Raw genomic sequence first — 24,571 nt, 5'->3', positions numbered from 1 at the left:
AACAGCTGCATATGGACACCAGATTGGTGCACAGCAGCCAGGAACTTGCATTTTAGTGAACTTTGAAAAAACTAAATTTCAGTAACATGCTGGGATCTCAAGCACTGTGACCAGATTCTTGGAAGGTATTTGGGGGAAAGGATATTTACTGGAGACCCATCAAAGGCAGAAATCTGTTCCCTGAGGTTTGTATGATCCAATCTTTTCCAGTCACAGAATGACAATTTATAGCAAATATTGGTGGAAGTGGAAACGTTGCTTTTTTTTTTTTTTTTTTTTTTAGCAGGGAAGAAGGATATGGATGGAAATGGTAGATATCTTGTGTTGAACATGCAGATTGAGCAGGAAGGATGAAACATGAGAAGTATAAGGCGGGCAGGAGGAAATGACAATTGAAATGTCAAAAGGAAAACAAACACACCAGATTTTCTTTTCACAGAGTAACAGTTTCCTTACCATGACAAGAGATGGAGGGAAAGTAAGATTTCACGCCTATAGATGACAAGCAATTTTCTCCAATTTACAATATTTCTCCATTTCTCCAAGCTGTTCAATAGAATTGCTGTAATGATGGAAACTGTTTCCATCTCAGCTATCTTGTAAAATATCCAGTACCCACATATGGCTATTGGGAACTTGAATGTAACTAGCACAACGGAGGAACTGATTTTTAAATTTTTTATTAAATTCAAATAGTCTTGGCACCCCTGGGGGGCTCAGTTGGTCAAGTGTCCGCCTTCGGCTCAGGTCATGATCCTGAGGTCCTGGGATTGAGCCCCATGTCGGGCTCCCTGCTCAGTGGGGAGCTTGTTTCTACCTTTCCTCCCTGTTCCTGCTCTCTCTCAAATAAGTAAATAAAATCTTTTCTAAAAAATAAAAATAAATTTGAATAGTCTCATATAGCTAGTGGCTACCCTACTGAATAATTCAGCAGGCAAAATAGAAGTTGGAACCATTCCTCTACCTTTCATTTCTGTCAGATAAGTCTTTGTTCAGTTTTTATTTCTTCTAAGGCTTATGAAGAATTTGAGGTTCTATAGCTAGTAGTACAACTTAGCTTTTATCTGTGCAAAATCTAAAGCAAATGAGATGGAGCAGATTTCCAACCTTCGTTCCATAATCTTAGCTATCACAAATGGTACTATTAAGAGAAAAATAAGGGGCAGCTGGGTGGCTCAGTTGGTTAAGCATCTGCCTCAGCTCAGGTCATGATCTCCAGGTCCTGGGATGGAGCCCTAAGTCAGGCTCCCTGCTCAGTGGGGAGTCGGCTTATCCCTCTCCCTCTGCCCCTCCCCAATGCTTGTTCTCTCTCTCTCTCTCTCAAATAAGTAAATAAAATCTTTTTACAAAATTTTTAAAAAGAAAAGAAAAACAATTCCAAAAGTGTGCATCAAGAATTTCTACTCAAAAACAAAGCGTGTAATTCTTTTATACAAAGAAGCACAGGGTATGAATGAGTTAAAGTAAAAATTACTTAAACCCGTGGTTCCCTCTGTGTCGTAGAAGAATGTGCTATCCAGGAGAACATCAGCCTGTGACATGAACCTCCTTCCTTAGTGGTTACACACTGGGAGAAAAGATAGAATGAATAAAAAGAAAGGTGAGGATAAAATACAAGCTTTGCAAATTCAATGTCTACAAGGCCTAGACAAATGATGTAAATATGTGACTTGAAAAGCCATGCTAAAGGTGAAGCAGAGAGCGCTGCACCCTCCCTCAAGTTATTTTTACTGCTCTGGTTGTGCCCGGAGTCCAGGTACTCAGCCAATCTGCCCCCAACACCACCACTATTCCCCCAACCCATCTGGGGCAGCCACTTGGCCTCGGTCAGATGAGTTTGAAAACCACTGTACTAACTGATTTCTCAAGTTTCCTCTAGTTCCAGCACCTTTTGATTCTGAGAGTATCAGTCCAGATCTTAGGGGAAGGGGCAGATAGTCTTGTTTTAATCAGAATGCTGTATCTTGAAGTTTTGATGCATAAGGATAACTTTATAAGTACTACATGTATTTATGGGATGAGGATTTGGAGATTATTATATGCAAATGTTTTTTCCTATGTAAAGCACTATTTACTATTTATTTGCACACCAGCTCAGAACTTCCAATCTAGGGGACCACCATGGCCTTGACCTAACTAGTAATATGTATGCCTTTTACATTTTATATAACACCATCATCTATCCACCTGCAGACAAGCCCAAGAACACCATAGGTGCTCCATGAATGTTGAATGAAAGAATGATGCTGAGATTCCTATAAATGAGAGAAATCAAACTTTTACCCAATGGAACTAACTACCCAATATCTTCATGCAGAAAACTTCTAAATCTTTTGATTAGGACAGTTTCTGAGATGACAATGCTCATTTCAATTTGTGTTTTTGGTGTAGTTTGTGGTTTATCATGCAGTGGTTTGATGGCTCATTTTGCAATAGGTTTCTTAGGTTCCTATTTGAATACCTTAGAATAAAAATAAAAGGTGGTACTTTTAAAATTGAAAATTTGAAAATCTTCAGGGGCCAGGAAAACACATTCAGTAATTTAAAATTATTCCCCTGTAGTGGTCCACAATTTAAAAATATCACGAGGAATTTATTGGTGTGTTTGAGGGGATGGTAGGCAATACATCTTTTTAAAAGTAAACATTCCTAATGAATCACACTATTCATGAAGTCACTAATAACTTAGAATTATTGACTTTACCGGATACTTTCTTTCAGAAGGAGACAGAAAATGGATAAAATAGGTGGTTCTGTCAATGTAAATTTAGGGAAGAAATCTGAAAAGAAAAAAAAAAATTGCAGGAGCACCTGGGTAGCTCAGTTGGCTGGACGTCTAGACTCTTGATTTTGCCTCGGGTCATGATCTCAGAGTCCTGAGATACAGCCTCACATTGGGCTCTACACTGGACATGGAGCCTGCTTAATACTGTCTCTCTCTCCCTCTCCCTCTGCCCCACCCTCTTACTCATTCTCTCTCTCTCTCTCTCTCTCTATCTCTCTTTATCTCTATCTCTATCTCTCTTTCAAGAAAAGAAAAGAATAGAAAAAGAAAAAAATTTGCAAGAGGGGTGGGAGTTTGGGAAAGGACACAGACAATGCCCTTGACTCTTTTCATTCATTTTTAAATGCCATATTTTGGAAGTTTTGAAACCTGGGTGTTGATTATATGGTTTTCTAGGTTTGTGAAATTAGCTAGAAATTTTTTTTAAGTTCAAAAAAACATCAGAGTTGATGAAGAGCTTAAAAATAGCCCCAATCTCAACTTTTGTAAGTGGAAGAACTAAGCTCAATGGTTTGAAGCTGACATGGTTGGTTGATGGCTAAAACTGATGCAGAGGTCAGTCTACCCAGCATCCCCATGCACGGCTCCTTCCACTCCAGTGGATGCCTCAGCCACAATACTCCAAGAGGTCTCATCAGAATCCAAGATGGTAAGAATCAATACACTCATGTGGATAATGAGACCATGTGTTGGGCACCTGGGAATATATAAATCTCTGAATTCTTTTTCTTCACATCACATGGTCTTTCCAGGCCCCAGTATATGTCCTGTCATAAATGCACTGCCCAGCTCCCAGCTGTCTGTCTCTGGAAAACACTCTACTCCCTGCTAAGAAGTAAGCATCTCACATCAAGTTTGAGCCAGGTGGAAAGGCTACATAAAGATAGCGGAAATGACATATATCAGTCATATTCATTCCACAATGAAGATATTTTCTTAAAACTTTCCTGCATTTCTTTTAGTTTTTTAAAAAAATGTTACCTAAAATCCTTCAGATAGAACTGTTTTCTATAACTGTTCAAACTTACAGTTAATTACAGTTACCTTAAAATAATATTTTATCAAGGATATGCTTAGCCTCTTAAAACTACTAGAATATGGATTATTTCAAGCATTGTTTTATTCATTCAATTAAAATATTTTGAAGGCCAACTATGTAGAAATAGTCAACTTCCTTCTTTTCTTTAAACACAACTGGGTGTTAAGGTCCTGCTGAGTCAGTGGCTAGTGAACTACTTATTACTAGTCTTCTCTCTTGTTGTTGTTAGGGCTTTGTGGCTCCCCTTTAACCCATGTCTTTGCCACTCTTCATCACAATGAACCCCCTACATCTCTCCCACCTTCACATTCAACCCCTAGTTTATCTGTTCCCTGTGATAGGCCATTCTTATCTCAGCTCTCATGGTGTCCTCATGGCCAGCATCCTCTTACCTCAAGGAGAATGCAAGGACTTTGGGATTCATACTTGCTATTTGTCTTTGAGGGAAGCTTGTCAACGGTAACTCAAGATATCTTTGCTTAACTATACTGCAGCTCCACAGTATGAACAGTACCTACATGACTGAGATATTCTTTGGTGGCCCGTAGCCTATAAACTCTGGGGAATTAGGCCACAGCCCTTTATTCTGTGAGATCTTTCCGTCTATACACACACTTTTATCTTTTCATGAAACTCCCATCCTCAACTCTGAGGCCCAGTCAGAGTCTGAATCCTTAGGATCGCCTTTCATTTCTCTCTTTGACTCTCATATGACTCCCAGAAGATCTGTTAGTTGTTCCTCTTGTTGGGTAGAATTTTGTATCCTCCCTTTTCTTTTCTTCAACATTATGCCTTACCCTTAAAAAAGAACAGATGAGGAAAGAGAAAGGTGGAGAGGAAAAACTTACAGGATAAAATATCTAATTGAGAGGACTTCAACAGAAATGTAATTCTAAAAGAGGATAGCATTATTCTGCATATTCAAGAACGACTCTTCTGATGGAGTAGCTAAAAATTACAATAAGTGACACATGGTCAGTAGCTTCCCTCTATCCTATTCTCTGACCTCACCCACACACACCCCCATATGCCTCCAATAAATATTTTTGGCTATGTGTAGTCTATAGGTTTTTATTAGCTATATGTCAATACCCTCAATTTTATTCACTTTTAATGGCAGACTTAAAAAAAATATATGCCAGTGTTAAATATTTATCTCTGCCTGTTGTAAACCAGAGAGTAGCAACAGAATGCAACAGAATGCTTCAATTATCCGGGGCTTTTCTCAGTCATGACTCTAGCTCCATCTCCTTCCTATCTTTAGACCCATCTTCATTCTCAATAGCATTTTTTTAGCAATTTGTTGCTTATGTTACATGTTAGGACAGTTTTCTTTGTGTTTATTTTGTTTAGGGATTATGAGCTTCATGGATCTGAGAATTTATAGTTTTCAACAAGTATGGGAATTCTGTTCATTATTTCTGTCCTCTGCAGTCTCTCATTTCATTCTGGGTCTCTAGTTACCTATAAACTAGACTGCTTGATATTGTCCCTCAGAGCTCTGAAGCTTTGTATTGTTTAGTCTTTGTTTTTTTCTGATTTCATTTTTGGTAACTTCTTTTGCTATGTCTTTACATTTACTGAAATTTTATTCTGAGATGCATATACTACTGTTAATTTTATCCAGTGAGTTTCTAATTTCAGATATTTAATTTTCATCTCTATAGGTTCCATTGGTTTCTTGTTTATGTACTCTCTTTGTGTCCTTGTTATGTTCATTTTTCTTTATTTCCTTGATGATATGGAGCATATTTATTTATATTACATATCTTAAATTTCATGTCACAATTTTGTCATCCCTTTAATTTCTGGGATTACTTCTACTGATTGATTTTTCTTTGGATTATGGGTCCAGTTTTATCCTTCCTCATATATCTAGTAATTTTTTTTTTTAATCAGGTGCTAAACATTGTCAATTTTAGGTTGCCTAGTGCTGGATTTTGTTTTGTTCCTTTAAAGATTATTAGATGTGGTCCACATTTTAGAAATTTAATCTTTTGAATCTTCTTTTTAAGTCATTTTAGGGAAAATCTAGAATAAAACTTACTCTGGGCAACTTTAGCCCCACTTCTAAGATGCCTGGGTCCTTTTATAGAGTCTACTTAATGTTTTGTGTATTCAAGAAGGCATCTCTACTCTAGCTGATGGGAACTCAAATAACTCCCAGCTCTGTGTGAGTTTTGGGAATTGTTCATCTTACAATCTTATAATTTTTCTTTCCTTGGATGACATTGCTAGTCTGGACTCAGGGGGTTTCATATTACTAGTATGTATTTGGTATTCAGCCAAAGACTCATAGACTGGAGCTCCTTCTCTATACAGTTTTTTTTTTTTTTTTTTTTAATCTCAGATGTTTTGTCCTGCAAACTAGCTTCTACAACCTCCTCAAATTGGAATATCTCCCCAAGTCAATGAGATTGCACATTTTCATTTCTCCATTCCTATACTACCACCCAGAAATGACCTTCACACAAGAAGCTCAACTCATTTGTTTTTCTCAGAAATATTAGTTGCACTGCCTATGTTCCAGTTTCTGAAAATAGATGTTTTCTATATTTTGCCCAGTGTCCTAGTTGTTTATGGATTAAGGTTAATTCTAGACTCTGTTACTCCCTCATGGCCAAAAGCAGAAATATCCTTCTTTTCAAGCATGACTTCCTTTTATGCTTATGATTTCACTTCAGTTGCTTTTAACATATAAGATCCTCTCTCACCACTGTGCTTATATGTATACAAAATAAAAGGTTCCAGAATAACTGATTGTTTTCTCTTGAGTTGTTGCTCTTTTCTCAAGAGAGTCTAAGATATCTTTAATCTAAAATTTTGACTGACTATATGAAACCACTTTTGGGTTGAGTCATTTGTACTCTAAATGAAGAATCAGGTGGAGATGCATGGCAGGACAGAATTGGGAGTTGCAGGCTGCCATAACAATGAATCTTAAACATTAGTGAAAATTAAAGGATGATATTACAATAGCCAAAATGGGGGATCCCTGGGTGGCGCAGCGGTTTGGCGCCTGCCTTTGGCCCAGGGCGCGATCCTGGAGACCCGGGATCGAGTCCCACATCGGGCTCCCGGTGCATGGAGCCAGCTTCTCCCTCTGCCTATGTCTCTGCCTCTCTCTCTCTCTCTCTCTCTCTGTGACTATCATAAATAAATAAAAAGAAATTTAAAAAAATTAAAAAAAAAAAAACAATAGCCAAAATGTAGAAAGAACCCAGACATTCATCACACGATGAATGGATAAAGGGGACGTGGTATATATACACAACAGAATATTACTTAGCCATAAAAAGGGATGAAATTTTGCTATTTGCAAAAACATGGATGGAGCTAGTGGGTATTATGCAAAGTATTAAGAAAAATAACTAAGTGAGAGAAAGACAAATACTGTATGATCTCACTCATATGTAGAATTTAAGAAACAAAACATGAACACGGGGAAAAATAGAAAAAGAAGCAAACCAAGAAACAGACCCTTAAATATAGAGAACACATGGAGAATTGCTGGAGGGGAAGTGGGCAAGGGGATAGGTTAAATGGGTGATGGGTGTTAAAGGGCACTTGTGGTGAGCTCTGGGTGTTATGTGTAAGTGATGAATCACTAAGTTCTATTCCTGAAGCCAATATTACACTATATGTTAAATAGGCTTTAAATTAAAACCTGAAATAAACAAAAATACCCAAATGAAAAAAGCATGATATTACATAGATTTTTTATCATAATTAATTTACTATAACAGAAAGGAAATGTCCCCATGGTGGCTGATTTTTCTTTCCTATTCTAGATGTTTATGCACCTCTACATTTTCAATGAAACTCAAGATGATGGGACAGAAAGTTTTGTTATGAAAAATTTTTGAAACCTGGTTTTAAATATAACTATGAGCAACTACTATTCACTCCAAATCAGGAAGAGGAAGTAGCCACAGATCTAGATAGTCAGAAATCATCATAGTTTTTAGCTAGAAGATGAGAAATACAGCACTATTACCAAAATTGATCTTAATATAATCATCATCATGAAGTTTTAGTGAACCCGTGACTTAATAACTTTGTTCCATCTCAATCAGAAAATTCACAGGGTTTGTGGAAGGCAAATGATGCAAGGATTGCATTGTATCAATGTTTTTATATTATTACTTATATCTCCATAATACAATTTAACTGGAAAAAAATGATTTTTAGGTGCAGAATTAAGATATACTATAGGCCCTAGAGGGAGAATAATACTCAAGTGATTTGGGGTATTGACCTAAACCTTTATTCAAGGGGATCCAGAGTTTATATTAATGTTGGGTCATATAAATCTTGTAAGTAAATAGAATCATGTTTTTAAATATGCTCATTTATGAGTAGAAGTCATCCTAAGTAAAATTACTAATTTATTCAGTTAAACAGCAAAGACCTTTTTGCAACATATTTCAGAGTGCAGTAACTCTGTGATTTCTTTTTTTATTATTTTTTATAATAAATTTATTTTTTATTGGTGTTCAATTTGCTAACATACAGAATAACACCCAGTGCTCATCCCGTCAAGTGCCTCACTCTGTGATTTCTTTTAAACTTCAAACATCCAGCAGCAGAAACAGTGGTAAGTTTGTCTTAGACAATTTGGAAAATTGCCTAGAAAGAGTCAGGGTGCTGCAAATTATGTAATCCAACATGAAATCTCGAGATTTCATGAAATCTTGAGATTTCATGAATTGGAGAGCTGTGAAGCCCTGTGCACGAAGGTACCACTACATTCCCATCTCCCCTATAGTTAGTCATAGGAGTTTTTTGTAACAATATCCCTTTCAAAATAACCATTTTCATGGATGGTAGTTCACTGATTCAGTCACATTTCTGGTCTTTTGTAGTGCCATTCAAGATTTTATTGTTTTCTTGACCAAGCTAAAATAAAACAGATGCAAGCAAATCAGACAAAGATGTGAATTTGGCATGTGGGTAATCAGAGAGTAGAATTAATGTTTCTTCCGTGTTTAGTTAACCAATATTAAACATATTCTGTTATGATAAGCAAAGAGTAATCCTTCTGTAGTAAAAATTGCTAAGTTTTGGTAACTCTGACATTTGTAATAAATGAAGCATTAGAAAAAGAGAGAAATATGATACTAAAATCTGGGAAATCTAATAGATGACAGGAAGACCTACTGGTCTCAACTTAAAGTCTTAAGTGCTAATGCTCATATTAAATTTTTTAAAAGCCAAAAAAATAAATAAATAAATAAATAAATTTTTTAAAAGCCACTTTTTACATGAGAACTTTACCCCTTAATCTGAATACCTACTAAGTTACAAGGATAATCCATTCATTGAATCACCCACTTAACAAATATATATTGAATATGTGAGTGTATTTATATACATATATAATCATAACTAATGTTCTAATGTGATGTGAGGCTGCAAATTACATTTGGTCAAAACGTAGGCATTTTAGTATTTGCTGTTGAGATAAGAGTGAGACAATATCAGTACATGACAAGCAGAATTTATTTTTAATTCTCAATAAATTTACATTTGTGTTTTACAAGAATAAAGAATAATTTCAAAATGTACTTATATGACCAATGTTTAAAAATTAATGTATCCATAAGTTTGGATGTTTTCAAATGAGACAAAACAGTTTTAGTCACAAAATAGCCAATTGATGCTCAGGTCCATGGACTGTGATGTTCTTGCTTAGCAAGAAAATCTACATATAATATGAAAGCATACTGGCAAGATCTTGGGATTAGTTATCAAGAATCTATGAGGATTAAATGGGAAGCATATGCCATTTTCATTCTAAGAATGGTATTTCTTTTTATACTCAAGACCAATATTTCAATAATGATACTCTGTCCAGAACTTTACCAGGATATGTCATGTCCTACCCTAGCAATTTTGCTTTATTGCTTTTATGCTTAGCTAGACACTACTTTTTTTTTAAAGATTTTATTTATTCATGAGAGACACAGAGAGACAGAGAGAAAGAGGCAGAGACACAGGCAGAGGGAGAAGCAGGCTCCATGCAGGGGCCTGACGTGGGACTCGATCCTGGGTCTCCAGGATCACGCCCTGGGCCAAAGGCAGGTACTAAACTGCTGTGCCACCTGGGCTTCCCATAGACACTACTTTATATATAGTAAAATAGTGAGTAAAAAATCTGAATTTTAGTTAATTTTCATTTTCTTCCCCTTGAACATAATTTTAAACAAAAAATTATGATAGATTTAGATCATGATTTTTAATAAATTACACAAATATGTATAAATCAATAAAGAAAAGAAGGTTGTCAAAAATTATTGCTGAAGAAATAATTAATATTTACAATATGGACAGGAAATCATTTAAGAAATATCTTTTACTTGTAGAAAATTTTCTTTCTAGCTGAAGAAGAAACTTCATTGTTATATTTCCAAATAATATTCTATGTCACCATGGAACAAGATGATTCATTAACAATTTAGCATGTTTTATTTCAGCTCTGTGTTTTTCAGAATCTTCAAATAAAATAGCTGAAATTCTTGTACTTCCCATATACTTGAAATATTTCTATCCTTCAATCTCGCTACTTAATAATAAATGTAACGTAATAAGATACAATTTTTAATCAATGCTCATAAATTGAGAATTGTCAGTTTTTTCTAATTTATTACATGGTGAGGGAACCAAAGGATTTAATCTGTTTAATAAAAAAATTTAAAAAATTTAAAAAAATAATAATAAAATAAAATAAAATAAAAAATAATTAAAATTTCTTCCTTGAGAAGTAATAGCAGAAAATAATCAGTTTAATGTTTGAATAATATATAAAATACATATTTTCTACAGTTTTAAAAAATTTTCCATAATATTTGATAGGGAATCATTAATGAAGTCCTATTTTTCTCAAAAACTATGCTATAGATATAAAATAAATAAATTTCTTTATATATATCAACCATGTAAATATTATTCTCAAAGTAGAAATAATTTGGGCTCTCTATTATAAGTTTTGAAAGAATTAAAGTGCTTTAGCATAATTCTATCAACAAATCAAAAAGCCAAAACCAATTATGTGCAAGGCAGTGGACTACCTGTAATTTGCAAAATCATTTTAAATTATTGCCCAAGTCATCACAGCACTTTTTTATCATTCTAATCTGTTTTGTTAAATTCTTGAATAATTTAACTGTTTCCTTCTCCTTTGTTCCAATTTACATTAAATCAAATAATAGTCAAGAATTTAGAGATAATTGGGGTGCCTGGGTGGCTCAGTTGGTTAAGTGTCCGCCTTCAGCTCAGGTCACGATCTTGGGGTCCTGGGAGCAAGCCCTATGTTGGGCTCCTTGCTCAGCCCTTTCCCTCTGCCCCTCCCCACTTCTCGTGCTCACACCCTCTCAAATAAGTAAATAAAACCTTTAAAAAAAGAAGAAGAATTTAGAGATGATTTATTCTAAACCCTCTCATTTTACAGATACAGAAACTAAAATCAGAAAAGGTGGCATGATTTTTTTCTTTATATTTGAATGTTTAAACCTATAGAAAAGCTGAAAGAATAGTACAATAAACACAAGATAATTTTCACTAATTGTGGACATTTGTCAAATTTGTTTATTCTTTCTCTTTGCACACATATGTGTGTATATGTATGTATGTATGTATGTATGTTGAACGTCATGTCACTTCATCTCTAACCATTTTAGAACATATCCTGACTAAGATATTCTCCTACAAAAGCACAATACAGTTACAAACCTCAAGATTATTTACAATACTTCAATTACAACATGTACTGTTCAATTTTCTTTCCCTAACATGTCTTTTATAACTTTTTTTTTCTTCAAACCAGGATCCAGTCAAAGTTCATTTATTCTATTTGGTTGAGTCTATTTTAATCAAAACAATCCCTATGCTTCTTAGTTTTTATTTTTAATGATACTGAATTTTGTTTGAGCTCAGGCCAGGTGTCTAGTAAAAAGTTCTACATTTTGGATTGGATGATTATTTCCTTATGATCAGATTCAAGTTAAACATTTTGAGCAAAAATATTATATAAGTGATAGCATGTAACTCACATTGCATTAATCAGGAATCACATAAAGTTACAGTGTGTCACTAACAGTGATCTTAAACTATTAAGATTTTAAATTATTTAAATTAAATTTTTAAGATCTTAAACTATTAGATTGCCCATTTAAAGGTAGGAATTACAAAATCTTTCTTTTTTTTAAGATTTTATTTATTTATTCATGAGAGACATATATATAGAGAGAGAGGCAGAGACACAGGCAGAGGGAGAAGCAGGCTTCCTGCAGGGAGCCCGATGTGGGACTCGATCCTGGGACTCCAGGATCACGTCCTGAGCCGAAGGCAGAAGCTCAACCACTGAGCCACCCAAATGTCCCCACAAAATCTTTCTAATATAAAGATCTGTTTTCCTTTTGTAATTAAAAAAAGACAACCCGTGTGGTGCTACTTTAAAACTATGTGAAAATTCTGTTGTTTTAATAAACTTTCACCAAGTTATATGCATATCTCTTCTATCTTTGTCTAAATTTCATGTTACATTGGGGATTCATAATGGTGATTTGCCAACTCTGTCATTCTTTCTACACTTATTGCTAACACTCCTCTATATGGAATATAGTTCCTCTTTTTCAGGCCTCCTTATTTCCTTACCCCTTCCAACCACTATAAGGGCTCACTTGTTCACAATTGTCCCTTTGACCAGAGATTTCACTCCACATCTTTACCATGACAAATGCTCTAGTCCTTGTCCACACACTAACATCCAGGATTCTGGCTATCCCAGGAATGTCTGGGAATCTACTCAGTCTCAGTTTCCTTTACAGCTCTAAAGGGCTGAGGAAAGACTAAATGAGAGACCCAGAAGAAAGGAAGGATCCAAACTATTAGTGTACAGTCACAAGATAAAAATTTAGTGGAATCAAAGGCTGCGTGTCAGGATTAAGGCTGAGAGATAATGTTATTTATTTATTTATTTATTTGTTTATTTATTTAAAATTTTAGTGGACATTCACAAACATAGCAGAAGCAGAAAGAATAACTTTCTAAATGCCCACCACCCAGTTTCAATAACTCAATGTTTTCCCTATTTTATTGCATCTATTCATTACTCTTTTTTGTTGTTGTTGTTGGATTATTTGAATACATATCCCACACAGCATGTTATTCCATTTCATGTATGTCAGTATGTATCTCTAATTGATAGGGTTTATGGTAGGTAGAATTCTAAAGTGGTCCCTCTGGATTCTTGGGCCCTTACGTATACACATCTTCTCTCAGTTATTCAATCAAATACTAACATAGGCTCTCCTGTAAAGAATTGTGCAAAAGTAACTAAGATCCTAAATCAACTGGCCTTAAAATAGGAAGATTTTTTTCAGGTGGGTCTAGCCTAATCACAAGAATCTAGATCTAGAGGTCAGAGACAGAGGAAGTCAGAAATTCATCCCATGAGAGTAATTGGTCATGCTAGATAGTCTCCATTACTAGCTTAATGATAGGGGAGGCCAGGCAGCAAAGAATGTGGTCTTTAAGGGCAGAGAGCAGCTTCTGATCAACAGCAAGGAAGAAAATGGGGACTTCAGTCCTAATACCCCAGGTAATTGAATTCTGTCCACAACTATGCCTCTGATGAGAAGAACAACACAGAATGTCCCTTAATTTCAGTATTTGAGACTCTGATCAGAGAATCCAGCCATGATGTGTAAGACTCCTCAAAAACTGTGAGATAGTAAATTTGTGTTATTTTAAGCTCCTAGGTTTGTAGTAATTTGTTACATAGCCATAGAAAACTAATCATTTTTTTCTAAATATAATCACCATACTATGATCACATCTAACAATCACTGCATACTATGCATGATGAATGAAGAATCTTAAAAGAGCAGGTAATCTTGGCTGCCATGTTATGTAAGCAGGCTTTTATAAACTCTTTGGGAACGTTAACAACAAAGTATAATCTTAAAACTATGTGGGAATCCAGACAACTAAGAAACAAGTAAACTTTTGGACCATATTCCATTAGGACTCAAAGTCTGTATGTATTTCTGAAATTAGTTAATGACTTGTAATGAAATGACTGTGGAGACCAAATTATTTACAACATGTTAAGTCATGTCATACTTAACCTCCCGTCTTTGAGGAGTCTGCAATTTTAAATAATTCCAATGAGTCATTTTTCTAAAAATTTTTTGAGTGTGTGTCATTTACATTACATAGGAGTTACTTGTCCCGAGGTGCTTTCCCCCCTTTCCAGTCTCTTTTACAACATCCCCAACACTTTGCTCAACTATTCCTTGTGCTTCAAGGCTTGGTTTTTAAAGATATAGGAGCTATATAAAGAGGAAAATACCTGACAAAGAGATACCCATAGATTAGTAGTTTTTATTCTGATAGTGGGTACATAGGTGTTCAACACATTGTTTTCTGAACTAACCTTTGTTTAAAATTTTGTTTCTAAGTTAAAAACAAATCTTTCATTTTCTGAATGGCACTACTGCTGCTTCTGATATAAATTCCTTCATGAATTGAATGTTAACTTCTTGCTTAGCCTCAATACAATACTCACTGGCTATTTCTTTGAGATTCTCACTACACATTTCCATGAAAACTTCATTTGCCCAACTAACTATTATAGCTCCTTCCTTAAAGACTTCCTCCAGATCTTATTTCTTTTTAGAAGTCTTCCCAAGTTTGGGAGAGACAAATTATTGATGTATCTCACTCACCCTTAGCATAAGAACCACCAATACTTAATTCCTGAAGTCATATAATTACATAATCAGACAAGCTGATTCCCAAGCTCTTCTCTTGCAAGTTGAGGCCTATCCTGGTTTATAACAAATATTTCATGTGTGTTTGTTGATAACAGCAGAAGCTCTGACAGATGAAGTTGCTTTGAATATAGAGTAATCAAAAACAGCCACACAAGTGTGGCTTGTTGTTAAAAGACTTCAGTCACAGGTTCTAAACGTGTGAGATATACTTTTTACAAAAGGTCTCCAAATCATATAACCACAGGTATTTTTAGCAGCCTGGATATATATGTTCTGTAAGAACACATGATATTAAAAAAAAAAAAGAACACATGATATTATTGTTCAAATGTACGTAGGTGATGATGTGAATAAGAAGTATTGTTGAATTGATAATACTTTGCCATTATGTATTTTCACAGTCTGTGAATATTAAAAATAGAATTCAGTTATGTAGAATTCTGCTATATTTTTATGTTATCATCCATTTTTGAAAAAAACACATAAGTATATATGAATCTGAAAGGGTGTGTGCAAAAATTAAATAGTAATAATCCCCAGTTGATTGAAACAAAGAGCGATCTGTATTGTCTTCCTTGTAGATTTATGATGATCACATGTTTCTATAACTCCCCATCCACCAAAAATCCATTTATGTATGTAGTATGTAAATACACACATATATTATCTACATGTGTATCCATAGATGTGTGTGTGCATCTAAAAAAAAAATTCCAGGAAACAAAACACTCAGAAAATCTTGCAAACCACCGATGTAGTTGAGAACACAGAATAAGAGATTTGAGCTTTGATATTTTTGTGAATTTTCAGTCACTGTGAAACATAAGTGACTCCATTTGAAGCCTTCTAAAAGCTGTGTAACTGCTGGTAAAATTGGCTTTTAGGAAGAACAGAATGCATTAAGGCTCATGCAAATGTTTTACAACAAAATAGCACATTGTAAAGTTTTCCAATAAGGATTACCAAGTACTCAGTCAGTAGTGGCCAAATGGATATCCATACTTGCCATCAACTGTCAGAACTGGTCTTCAAAAGTCAAAAAGCGTTAGGTCTATTACAAAGACATCTACCTTCAAAAAGCAGAAATTAAATCCCCCCCCCCCCAGGAAATACCTTTTCTCTTCTTGATGCTTACTGTCCCCAAAACCGTGAATCCCCACAACATTCTTGAATATGCATCTCATCATTGCTCCAAATAAAAAGCACATAGATGAAGTGAATTTATAATTTTATGAGAGCTTCCATCATTACATGACACCATTGTCCCCTTGAAATCTTGTTCTGAAAGCAGTCACATCTAACTCACAGGGGCTACGGTTTGCGGTGGCCCTCACCTATGGCTGTTGTATTATATTCTCTAGGTTTAGGTGTGGCCAGTCTGTAACAAGTTTCCCCCAGGGACTTTTTTCCTGACCTAACCCCCATTTGGAAACGTGCTCCTCTGTTGTAGCGGTTGTGTACCGTGGAAAGAGAACATATCCTTTCTTTGTTTCACCACAGAAATAATAAACATAGCCCTCACCCAGTTAGCTGAAACAAAATGTTTCACTAACCATATAAAATGCCTGTGTTCAGGAACTTAAAATAGTCTTACAAGAAAAAAGGGTGTTATAAAAAATTTTTCTGTTAACGTGATTTATTTGCTAGGACATGAAGACTCTTAGAATTGATACAATCATTTGATTAAAATTGCAATGAATGTTTCAGGAATGACAAGTGTTATCTTTAAATCATTTTACGTTTGTAAAAAATAGACAATGGGACGTTGATCAGAAAAATGTAATCAAGAATTTATTCAAATATGTCGATTAAAAATTAAACTTTTTAAAGTGTTTTACTTTATATTTGTTATCCAAAAAAGAATCGAAAGACTATGACTTGTAGTTTATAATTCATTAGTTCCATTAAACAAATACCGTTTTGAAAAACCTACCAGGGGCAAGAAACAGGGAGGAAACGAGAACAAAGTGAAGCATATTTCCCCCCTTTGGAGCTGACAGTATGTTGTCGTGTATTTTCTGGACTCTAAGATTCTCATTGTTTCTTTGTTTGAATAGGTCTCGAATTGAGATTGGTCTTTGAGTTAATGCAAACATTAGAAAGAAAAAGTTTTTAATCGTTTCTGCATCTGACCTTTGATTTCATCATTCCACTGTACCTGACCATCTAGAAGCAAGAGTCAGAAACTGGCACACTACTTAATGCCATGGGAATGTTCCAAATCGCATTAGGGACAGAAGAATGCATAGGCAAGGTCTTGAGAGAATCCTGCTCAACAGCAGATTATTTTTCTGGCTGCTGTCTCAAAATGGATAAGTGTTTCTGTCCCTAGAGAGTCTGACATGTGTCCTTACGACTCTGAGCAAGAGGATTATAGAGAAAGGCATCATTAATTTGACTGGGAAATCAGGAAAGCTTTAAGGATGCTATAACTGCCAGATTATTTTTATTGAAGCGTTGTTTAGCTTACATCATTTCCCTGTTCAAAAATATTAAGTAGTTCCCCATTCCAAGGGCCTAAAATTTGAGCACAGGCTCACTTTCAACTGGACTCCTATCAACTCCTGTACTTTAGGATCTAGTCTAGGGCTGTGCTGTTTGATGCTACTGAATGCTTGAAATGTGGCTAGTGTGGCTGAGGACTGATTTTTTTTTTAATTGTATTTAGTTTTAATTAGTTTAAGTTTAAATTTAAAAATTAAACTGGATACAATTTTCTATATTGATTACACATTGAAATAATAATATTTATATATACTGAGTTAAATAACCTACTTTATTAAAATTCATTTCACCTGTTTCTTTTTAATGTAGTAACTAAAAATTTTGTAATGATATATGTAGCTTGCATTATATTTCTATGGGACAGTGCTGTTCCAGGGACAATGAAAACCTTGCTTTTCTTGATATTGATACTTCTACTTCAAATAAAACATGTCTTGTCCTGCATAATTTTCTTCCTGATGTAAAAGACTTTTGTAGTTGTGAGTGACAGGATTTTTTGGCTCAGCAAATGAAAAGAAGAGAGATAAGAGTTTAGGTGTAGCTGGAGTCAGGGACTAGGATGATGTCATCAGAACTTGGTCTTACAGTTAGCCAATCCCAGCAAAACCAGAATTTAAAATTTCCAGAAATGAGTCTCACTGGATGGCTTGAATCACCTAACCATCTTTGAACCATCACTGTGGCAAAGAAAAAAAATTAAAATTTTTTGCCAGACATTGGTCAGTTGGTCATACCAATTTAGAATGTGAGGAAAATCAGTGCCTCCTGTCACATGGGCTGATATTGAGGATGGGTTTGTGTCTCAGAGAAAAATCACAAAACCTATTACCAAAAGAAAGAGAATCAATAAAGAATAAGAAAAGATACATATACCCCAAAGCCCTGATTGCTTATGCTACAAGGGTTTTTTTGTTTTGTTTTGTTTTGTTTTGTTTTGTTTGTTTGTTTGGTGTTTGTTTTTTGTTTTTTTTTTTTTCATTGTTTTGGTTTTCTGGTTTTGTTTTTTGCTTCTTCAAGAGTCCTATTTCCTGGCTCATTCCTCACCACACCCTTCACCATCTTCTGATGCTCTTTCTGGCTTTTTCTAAGTGTGCCTTCACCACCCCCCTTTTTAGCACCACCCCCACCCACCCAGCTTATGCCTTCCAATGAGCATAGTATAGGCAATTCCATGAATAGGATGCTCTCACTCTCTCTGAATTCTATTCCTTTTCCAGTTCCCTCTTTCTTCCTACCCTTGCCCAGCAGACCCAGCCCTGCTAAATACCCATGAAGTCCTCCTTATTCTTATCCTTCAAGTCTCAGTTCAACTGTCACTTTCCCTGAACTGCAATCCTGGATTCCCGAAGCCTAGTGCATCTTCTATAAGTTTCCACCTTTGTGTTTCCTCTGAAACCATATACCTCCCAGTATATCACTTTCAAGGTGGCATGTGTAGTTTGATTGCATGACAAGACCAATGTAAAATAAGTTCTGCCTGAAAAAGTGCATCTAATGAGAGGATTATTAAGAGGTATCGAAATGATTCAGAGTCAGCCAGGTAGGGTAAAGCACCTGTAGGTTAGCAGTGGTAGGAAGCTGATGTCACTCCTAAGCATGAAAGGCAAGGAAGAACCATGTTGCTAGAACTTGACCAGAGGTATAGCTGAGGAAGAGAAGGAACCAGAAAGGGGCCATAGATGTGGGGAGAGTGATATAGCCGCTTCCCAAACTGTGGCCTGACAGGATGAAGGAGATACAAAAACATACTTCAAATTCTTTTCTTTCTATCTCATGCTTATGCATCCATTGGCTAAAGGTAACCAGAAGGAAGAGGGCAAAGGAGCCTCGTAAATGGTGTGTAGAGACCAGCCTCTAGGGCAGCAAAGGGCAAGACCAACAGAATAATCTGCACAGTCCAATGGTTCTTTGTGTAGGCCCAGTCCCTAGTATATCTTCTTACTTATAACAGATAATAATTATTGAGTGGATGAATGAGTGAATGACTCTCCGCAAATCTCCTATAGTCCTGGTTCCTTTCGTTTATTTCTCTTAACGCACAATAAATATAAATGTAAAACGAGATGTGCTTTAATTTGTAAACCTTTTGTAGTGTTTTCAAATAAATTCACAAACTAGAAGAAACTTTTTGTCCAGTTGTGTTTTTCAAATTAGATTTGGAATTATCAGCATCATACTTATCAGGAAACTTAATGTGCTTGGCCGTTTACCTATAATAGCCAATTAATCCTCACAACACCCCAGTGAAGTAGATATTCTTATTCTCTTTTACAGATAAGGAACCTGAGGGTCAAAGGTACTTAAGAATGATCAGAGAGTGCTTCCCTCTTCAATTATCTAGCTGTACAAAACAAAACAATTATATGCGCACTTACATATTAAAGTCATTTCTTTAATAAATTAAAAATAAAATCAGTGAATCAGAAGTACTTCTCCCACCATTGAGCTCTGCAGATAGCAATAGAAACGTGCTACTTCAGTAGTTTTAAAGTGGCCGTGAAATAAGTCTTAGGGAAAAAAATGGTGGCTAAAACCATGAATATATATTTTTTTAATTGAAATATTTTTTCAAGGACAAATGCGAAGATTTTTGCTTACTTTTAAGTGGTAAGTGCATAAGAGCAAAAAAAGGAAAGAGAAAACAGATTGAGAATCATAATGATAAAAGCAAATGAGGGGCAGGCTGGGTGGCTCAGCAGTTTAGTGCTGCCTTCAGTCCAGGGTGTGAGCCTGGAGACCCGGGATTGAGTCCCACGTCGGGCTCCGGGCATGGAGCCTGCTTCTCCCTCTGCCTGTGTCTCTGCCTCTCTTTCTCTCTCTCTCTCTCTCTCTCTCTCTCTGTCTGTCTCTCATGAATAAATAAAATCTTTTTAAAAAAAGCAAATGAGAAAAATGAAAAATATGGAAGCTGTGTAATATTTTTCCATTCTACATGACTTTTGAAATTTCTTTGGAAGGGTATTTGGAAAGGTCCAAATGCAAGATATGACAATTACTATGTTATTGCCTTTCTTTATCAAAATATCCTTGCAGAGGAAAACAGTGCCCAATTTTTACTCAAGAGAAAATATTTTCTCATATGAGGTATGTTATTCTTAAATTACTTTAATGCAAAATATGATGTAATGTTAATGCATGCTACAAACTCCTAGCACATGTTTAAATATATATTCCAAATACATATTGCTTTGCATATAGAAATAACTAACATTATATTGACTAACTGCTAATGCTTACAAAACCCAGTTTATTCCTAATGCTAATGATAACCATGTAGCACCACTAATGTCTAAATTCAGTCTCAGAAAACCCTGTCTTACTGAAAGGAAACAAAGCCATTTAGAGAAAGAGCTAAGTTTAGGTCTGGAATAGGAAATTTACAAAATGAGCCTGAGACATCTTGTGCCAAAACACAAGGATATTATAAAACAATATTGAGATCATCTCAAAAAGCTACACTATTCAATGACTGTAGCATTAAAAAAAGAACAGTGATTACAATACATTAAAACCTAAGGTATATTGAACCCTACAAATCGATAAAAAGTTGACCATTGTCCAATGAACAAATGTCTGGAATGAATGAACAGGCAATTTACAAAACAGGAAATACAAAAGGTACAAACATTAAAATATGTTCAATTTCCATAGTAATCAGGGAAATACAAATTAAAAATATGAAGACACCATTCTTTTGCCCATCAGATTGGCAAATCTTTAAAAGTTTGATTATGTCAAGTAGTGACAATAGAGTGGAAAAACAGGAAATGTTGGAAGTTCAAACTGGTAAAGGTTTTTTGACTCGGCAATTTGGTAGTAACAATTAACATTTTAAATGTGTATACCTAAAAAATAAAAATAAAAAATAAATGTGTATACCTTCTGGCCCAGCAATTCTACATCCCTATACTTAAAAACTTCCCCATACTTTTAGGGAGACATCTATAACACTGTTGATTGACTACACTGCTTTTAATTGTGAAGAAATTACATAAATTTTATCGATGGGGGTATTAGATGTGTATGACTCAGTTCCAAAGAATACCTTGAGGATAGCTTTAAGTAAAAAAAGATCTCAGTGAAAAAAAAGATAAAGTTAAAAAAAGATCACAGTGAAAAATACACTGTGATGTTATATATATTTAAACGCCCACAAAATTACTTAATTCCATATATCATATGGATATATGAATCTATCTATCTATCTATCTATCTATCTATCTATCTACATATATTCTCCATATATATATATATATATGGAGAATCATGCTATAGGGAAATAGTATAAATTTTTACCTTACCTACATATATTACTTTTTACTTTATCTACATATATTCTCCATATATATATATATATATATATATGGAGAATCATGCTATAGGGAAATAGTATAAATTTTTACTTTACCTGTATTTTTTATACTATAAATACAACAAAGTATTCTTTATTCTATAATTTTTAAATGTCAAGAAAATGAACTTTCAATAATCCTCCAAAGTGGTTGTTTGTGGCTCCAGATAAGGAAACGGGGCTCAGAAATAATAGCTGACTTGTCCAAGGTTAAACAATGAAAGTTAAAAATTTGGTTGATCTTAGGCCCTCTATGCAGATGCTTTTCTCTAGAGCACAGGTCAAAACCATCTTGTATTTTGTACTGACCAAAATTTTTCAAGGGAGATATCTAGGTTGGAAACAGAGATGAAAGTGCAATTAAGTCTCTGTCCATTGATACCATGGAAGTATGCTGAGGACATTGTGCATAAGAAGAGGAGCAGGCCCAGAACAGAATCCTGAGAAGCAGCAACATTTAATGGATGAACATGGTTAAGGAACCCCGTAAGAAAGTCAAAGAAGAGACTGCTACCCAATCAGAAAGAGAGAGTGAAGAACTCAAGCACAGAGAGCATTTCTACAAGAAGGAAATGGTCAACAGTGGCATATACTGCAAAGGAGTCAAGCAAGAGGGCTTTGAAGTATCATTTGGATTTGGTAACATAGTCATCGGGTGACTTTGGCAAGAGAATCTTAGTGACTAGAAGCCGCAGAAACCAGAATGCAGAGAGATGAAACATGAAGAAGATAGGGGAATTTAATGGTATGGGAGGTCCTCAAAAATTGAAACATAGAATCATGATATGCTCCAGCAATAGAGAATATTTCAATCTAGCAATTTCTATTTATTGGGTATATACCCAAAAGAATATAGAAGAAAGCAGAGACTCAAACAGGTATTTGTAAACCCATGATCTTAGCAGGATTATTCACAATAGCCGATAGGAGGAAGCAAACATAAATGTCCATCGAAGAATACAATAGATAAATAAGATGTGGCACATGCACATAATGGAATATTATTCAGCCTTAAAAAGGGAAGAGGATTCTCACAAATGCTGCAACCTGGAAGCACCTGAGTGAAATAAGCCAGCCACAAGGACAAATTCTCTATGATTCTACTTGTAGGAGGTACCTGGAGAAGTCAACTCATGAAGATAGACAGTAGGATGGTGGCTGCCAAGGACTGCGTAGGGAATGGAAGAGGAATGGGAAGCTATTGTTTAATGAGTATAGCGTTTCAGTTTGGGAGGATGAAAATATCTAGAGGTGGGGGTTGGTGAAGGTTGTACCATAACTTGCATATACCTAACATCTCTAGACTATATGTATAAAATGATAAGCTCATTGATTTTATGTATGTGCTATCACACACACACACACATGCTCACGTGCACATGCACGTATGCACATACACATACCAGCTAGGAGGACTTGCAGGACGTCGGTGATGACAACTTTTTCAAATTGGAAAGTGATAGGACAGGTCAGTCAGAGAACTGTCTAAGAGGGAAGACTCTTGAGCATATTCTCCAGTCTGGAAAGGATCATTACAGAAACAGAGACACACATCCACCCACCAGGTGAAAGGGACACAAATACTGAGCGGGCGCATTAAACCATCCACCGATACCCAGCACTCTGCCTCTGCTGCTGAGCCTGGGTCTTTGGCAGTCAGGTGGACTTAGTGTTTTTATAATAAAAGTCAAATATGCTCATACTTAAAATTTCTCAAAACACACAGAATCTAAGCACTGTTGACCACATTCAATAACTCCCTTCAGGGATTTTCGTAGAAGTATCTCGGGCAAGAATTCCACTCTAGTTTTACATTGATGACACTCTGGTGTTTGGCCGTTGTCGTGGTAGCTTTCTTAGTATTGTTTGTGCCTTTGTTTTTACTTCCTGCAGATTCCCATCGAGTTGGAGTGTAGATGAAATGGAAAAACGTTTCCATTTTTCATTACCCCCTAATTGCTCTTTATTGCCCTTTTGAAAATATGGTTAAGTAAAAAAGCAGAGTGTGATACCCTGGGAACATGATAGTTTCAAAGTCCAGAAAGTGGTTCTTGCAGCGTGTGGAGGTTTGCATAATTACTGTTATTCTTGCAAACCACCCTCCCCCTTCCCTTCCCCAACAGCAAGGCCGGGTGGGAGGGCCTGCCACATGCAAATTGCAGCTGTTCATTTGCTTCTACTATTCAGTAACCTGGGAGAAGTATATATATATATGAGTGTTTCCTTCTATTTGGGGTTGGAGGTAGTGTTGGCTTTGATCAACTGCTTTTCTGTCCCTTTTCTACCATCGTCTCTACTGTCCCATAACTATTTTCCATCAGGGCTCCAACCTGTTAGAAACTTAACCATTTGTGTTCAGCAGTGCAGGACCTGCACCTGTTTTGCATTCTTGTGGCTGAAGTTGAGAGAGCAGAGCTTATGGATAAGCAACAGTTTCAGTTTTGCAATGCTTTATCTATATGTAACAGGCAGCTATTCATGAGAAAGGAAGTTTAAGGCTTGTAGGTAAAAAACCACTACTCAGATTCCAGGAAAATGCCCGTTTACTGAAGTTTTTTTTTTTTTTTCTTTTTACAATATGTCTGTAGTCAGATTAGCATTTAGGTCATACTTCAAAGAGTTTAAATTAATTAACCTTATAAAAGCAAGTTTAGTCCTCACGTATGAGCTTGACGGGTTTTGTCTGCAAAGAGCAGTATTTTGTTTTCCTATGATTATCTTTTGGCCACAGAGGAGATGTTTCCTTATGTAAATGAGCATTACATAATAATGTATAGATTTCAAGAACTTTCTGAAAACTCGCTTACACATATAAATTTGCGTATATGTTAATTAATTGCACATGTATACGCACACAAATTATAGCCTGTCACCATGGTTCCAAAGGTAAGGTTTGTGAAGAATTTTTCATCCTGCATAGAATTTATAAAGCAAAATGACTGGTGTTTCACAACTTCCTCTTTTGGTAGACCGTCCTTTTGCAGAGAAAAAAAAAACTGACTAAAAAAAGCTGAGGGGAGTCAGAGCCCTTTGAGATGCTGGTTAACTCAACTATTTAAGCAGCTTAACAAGCAACTGAAAATAAGACACTGAGGTAAGAAGAAAGTTTTGCT

The 24,571-nt window shown here is 35.5% G+C and overlaps 1 protein-coding gene across 3 annotated transcripts in view; it reads left to right on the top strand.

Annotated features, from left to right (window-relative positions):
- The window catches only part of MBNL1 (muscleblind like splicing regulator 1), a 279,557-nt gene that overhangs the window by 50,359 nt on the left and 204,627 nt on the right, over positions 1-24,571 (top strand). For 2 of the 3 annotated variants that reach the window (XM_077864652.1, XM_077864674.1), the window contains one exon: positions 24,428-24,552. The gene's annotated coding sequence lies outside the window, so the exon portion shown is untranslated. Of the gene's footprint in view, positions 1-24,427; positions 24,553-24,571 lie in introns of those variants that run through there. The other variant, XM_077864670.1, reaches the window with a different exon arrangement.

The sequence above is a fragment of the Canis aureus genome, chromosome 22, assembly GCF_053574225.1.
Source record: "Canis aureus isolate CA01 chromosome 22, VMU_Caureus_v.1.0, whole genome shotgun sequence".
In the NCBI taxonomy this organism is placed as follows: domain Eukaryota; kingdom Metazoa; phylum Chordata; class Mammalia; order Carnivora; family Canidae; genus Canis; species Canis aureus.
This window is presented reverse-complemented; position numbering and strand designations above follow the sequence as displayed.